The sequence below is a fragment of the Cyprinodon variegatus genome, unplaced genomic scaffold (genome assembly GCF_000732505.1).
Source record: "Cyprinodon variegatus isolate N-32 unplaced genomic scaffold, C_variegatus-1.0 Scaffold13, whole genome shotgun sequence".
NCBI classification, from domain to species: Eukaryota; Metazoa; Chordata; class Actinopteri; order Cyprinodontiformes; family Cyprinodontidae; genus Cyprinodon; species Cyprinodon variegatus.
Genome location: NW_015150466.1, coordinates 425,589 through 430,310, shown reverse-complemented (window position 1 = coordinate 430,310; position 4,722 = coordinate 425,589). Strand labels below are relative to the sequence as shown.

At 39.7% G+C, this 4,722-nt stretch overlaps 1 protein-coding gene across 1 annotated transcript in view; it reads right to left on the bottom strand.

The window, feature by feature from the left end:
• tenm2 (teneurin transmembrane protein 2) overlaps positions 1-4,165 on the bottom strand; it is a 447,642-nt gene extending 443,477 nt beyond the window's left edge. The window contains exon 1 of the mRNA XM_015382666.1: positions 3,389-4,165. The gene's annotated coding sequence lies outside the window, so the exon portion shown is untranslated. The remainder of the gene's footprint in view (positions 1-3,388) is intronic.
• Between the last annotated feature and the right edge of the window lie 557 nt (positions 4,166-4,722).

The window sequence follows — 4,722 nt, the reverse complement described above, 5'->3', positions numbered from 1 at the left end:
TATATTCAAAACTATCCATATTAAAGACATGTAGCACAAGTCCTCTTTATGTGGTAGAGTTTAAATAAGTAAATAAATGAAAAATTGGAATTGGTCAGTTTCTGGTTCAGAACTCGTGAAAATAGAGAATCTAGGCTAGAGAAAAAAAAGAAAAAAGCCTGGTTGGTGAATCTTTAAAACAAACATCCTCTAAAGGCATCCAGATCTACAGCCTTTCAGTTAATCCAATTTATCAGCTGTGAATGTCCAGCTCAGACATGGTCTCAGGGAACCCGTAGCTCTCGGGTCTTTAAGTCAAGTCTAAACATAGCAGACCCATTAGTGCATATATGTGTGAGTGTGTCTGCGTCCGGGTGCTCATGCCAAATAGGACACCCTGAGGGCTTGTCTGGAGATTGCGGTTGACACGGCCTGCTGCTCTCTAGTGTGAGCTCCTATTAGCACTTAAGACTGCATATGCACACATAGCACACCGTCTACAGTGATTAACACACCTTGCAGATTAGAGAAGAAAAAAAGAAAACAAGCAGCCGTGTTTGGGCAGACGTGCGGCTTGAGAGCAAACTGATTTCTGAATGTGTTCATAATTCAGTCAGCGATGATGGCGTCCATATCCGAGAGTTTTTTTGCTTCTGTTTTGATTCATATAGTTTAACATGGTGGAGCGCAAGAAGGGTGGGCCAATCAAATAGGGTAAGGGATCACACAAGCACTGGGTGGCTTGAAGAGAGCTCAAGGTGGAGGAAGAGATAAAGAGGCCTTAGATGGAGAAAGAGAGAGAGAGAGTGTTCCAGCGAGATTGAAGTGTGAATTTCAGCAGGGCTTCTCATCAAGATCGTCCTGGCATCTGTGTGTCTGTTAGAGTTTTCATGTCACAAGGTGCGATGGCCGCCAGGCTCCTACAGCTGGTGTGTGGGCCTCAGCCTCTGACATTAGGAAGTTAGGTTTTTTTTTTTTTCCCTTCTCTTGTATTCTGAAACTTTATACAAACATGTAGCAATAAATCCTGAAGTAAAAGAAAGAAACACACACACATGCTCCATGAATATTCATCCCAGAGTTAACGGCGTCCCGCAGTGTTATTTTCTGCTGCAGCTTGAGGGGCTTCGCCAGCTGGGCTGTGGCTTTCTGCTGCTCAGTGTCGCCACGGAAAAAATGTAGATCATGCACTGGAGGAAATAAATCAGAAGGGGAGCAAAACAAAGCAAGACGCATCTGCACAGCCTTCACCTGTGATTTAACAATACATAACAACTCTACAGCATCCCTCAGTGAGTACAAGGAAAAAAAGAGCAGCTAATTACAGTATCTGATATTAAGCAAAGAGGGGAGAAATAGTTTTACTGAGACGAAAGGAAACGGGAAGCAAAGCAGAAGCTGTTTTCACATTGATGGCGGGGATATAGATATATATATATCTATATATATATCTATATATATATAGATATATATATATATAGAGAGAGAGAGAGAGAGAGAGAGAGAGAGAGAGAAATAACAAAGCTTAAAGTACAAGAGTTCATTCATCTGCCTAGAAACAGAAGAGCAGTTGTATATTCATTATATTTCAGGGTTTTGTTAATTTTTTTAATGATATAAATACTGTAGATGGTAGATTTAATTCAGATATATCAGATATAAAGTTATTACAAGGTAAAGAGAGAAATTAAAAATAACCACGAGAACTCTGACATTTCCAATTTCATACTGTACGTGTCTCCATGTTTGCTTTTATTTAATTAATGAATATAGTACCTATAAAGCAGCTGCAAATATGGTTTTAAATTTATGTGACTAAGTTTATTTTTAAATAGTTTCACATATAAAAACAGCCATGTTGTATTTTGAAGTCAGAGCTGGTGAGAAACATGAAGTATTGCTATCTCATGTTTTGATTTTATTCAATTCCTGGACAGTTGGTCTATGGAAAAATGTTTTATTTATCGATGTGTGAGTTTTTAGAAAACTGGGAGAGAAAAACAAGGAAAGGCACAAATTCAAAGTGCTGGACTTTAGGAAAAGAAAGAAAAAGAAATGTCAACTGCAGTGGTTTACAGGAACAAAAATAATTGAGGAAAAAAGAAAACAAAATATTAAAAAATATAATTATATGAAAAATATATCTTTTTAAAGTACTAATAATGTTTAGATAGCGCAGTGAAAGGTCTGGAAAAACAGCAGACATGAATTGGGATGCAAACCCACCCTTCTTTAAATTTCCAGTCTTTTCTTCTTGCTAGAAACAACAGCTACAGTGGAGCCATTTATTCTTTTTTATTTATCATTTTCTGTTTTACATTTATTTTACATTATCTTTACAACGTACATTTTATTCGTTTTTGACTACAAGAAAAAAGTGTCCAAAAGAAAATGACGAAAGCGTCATAAGAGGATGGTCAGCATAGCCCTACTTTTGCTTTGCTCGGGATATTTTTCTAATTATTTTTGATTTAGCTTCATATGGACACTTTTACCACCTGTAAGCTCAGTACAGACTTTTTAACGTTTTCTTGTTTAAGTTACAAACATTTTACAGTAAAAAATTTGTACTCTTAAAAATGACGTCATGAGAATTGCTGAAGATTACATTTTATAAATATAATGTGAAATTGTCTATCTTGTTTGCTGCATGCAATTTGCATGAGAAGGCAGCTTTGGCAAAACATGAATAAATACAGAGAGTTTTATATAAAGTGAGGGAGGATTTTCCATTAGACAAAACTAGGCAGGTGCCTAGGGGCCCCACAAAACTCTGTTTACATGTATGGTTAATACAATTATTCCTTATTTGTGCACATTAATTATGTTTTTTTGATAAAAATCCTTTTGTTAAAATACACCCCCCCTTCAGTGTCCACCATATTGGATCAGTCCATTTGCTGCACATGTTCAGAAAGGTCCAAACAGACAGCAGCAAACCATTTGAAAACAAACCACGCAAAGAGCAGTGNATTCATCCACTGAGATAAAATCCTGAGTTTTATTGCAGCTGAATGACCGGATGATGCTGCGGTGCAGCAGGAACACATCGGATTCAGGACCTTCCTTGCAGTTCTCTACCTTGACCCTTCACAGAAAGCTGTGCTTCAGAATGACCTCTCCTGCATGCAATATATCCTGCTTGGCGCAGATCATGCAAACAAAAACTCCACTGCGTTTTTTTTTTTCCGCTTCGCCACTTTGACACATATTGAGCTGCAGACGCGCTGAGGGAATCCTCTGCATCTGCTGTGCCACAGTGGATACCCGCAGGAGGACCACAGCTGTTCTTCCCATGAAAGGCACCTCAATGTCACGGAACCGCTGCACCCATGTGGAAGCAGAGAGCGCACAACAAGCGGTGCGTAAGCATCGTTTCCATAGGAATATAGTTCGAAACGTGACGTACCTGTTCTCGGCTCTGTGCGGAACTCAATGCATAACCATCCCTTCTTCAACTTCCAACTTTTTTCTCTCCCCCTACGATCCTGGTTTGGAGCCACCGGGGTCTGCAGCATACAAATGTTTATTGAATAGTTTTCTTTGTCCTGCCTGGGAACTGATGGCTGACTCGGAGCCTCCAGTTCAACATATCACCGTGTTGCTGAGATCAGACGGAGCAATCCATTTGGAGGCAGTGCCTGCCTGGCTGTGGCCAAAACAGCTGCGCGCAACAATGAGAATTATTTAAAAAGATGATTAAAAAAAAAAAATCCTGTCGATTCAGTTCTGGGCTGGAGGATGCAGACATGCATGCTCTGCAGACGGATAAAGGCTGCGTGCATCGGAACCCAGGGAGCGACCATGCAGCCACATAGAGCGCAGAGAGCAATGACCGAGGCTGGGGGAGCGCGCGTTCACGGACGAGACAAGTCAGCGGTCATTAACTGCCAGTAATCCACCCTGGGCTGTCTGTCCGCAGCTGGATTCCTACCATCAGTCACGAAGGGGATTAAACACCTAAAGAGTTTCAGGTTCTGCTGCAGTCCGTCCTGCTCTGCAATAAAACAGCTTCTATGAGGCAGACAGACTGAGCTCTGCATGTTTGACATCAAGAACATTCACCTGCACATCCAGGAAGGAACTGTCTTGGAATTAACCCTGCTTCTTAGTGCTCAAATAGCAGAAGTTGTTGTTACAAAGAAAAAATAACGCAATATTTTTTTGTTTTCTATTAACTTAGGACGTAAAACAGTTGGGTTAAAGTAGCTTAATATAATTTAATGCCAAAAGCTGTTGAATTACTTTATTTTTTTTGAGTGTATAAAATTGACAATACATCTCATATTCTCGCCGTCTTTCTTGGTACTTTAAAGAAATACGTTCCATAATTATTTGCAAGAAGATTCAGAGCAAATGAGCCATTGCTCAATGGAGCCATTAAGCACCAACAGCTTGCAAAGAGTTTTTTAAACATATTAATCTTGCAGATTACAGTGATCCAGGTGCAAATGTAGCTTCATTTAGCTCTGGACTTTAAAACAAGATAATTTTATGCCATTTTACCCATCTTGACAGTTGCAGGTTATAATTAGTGTTGCACCGATGCCACTTTTTGGCCCCGATATCCGATATCTGGCTGTGCAGAATCGGCCGATACCGATACCATCTGTTTGAAATTGAGGTGTTAGTATATATGAAGAACTGCATATACTAGGATGTAAAATAATTACCATCATGGCTTTGTGAAGCAGGAAAAAGACTAAAACAAAGTGAATCCAGTAGAACTTTTTATTGCCTACC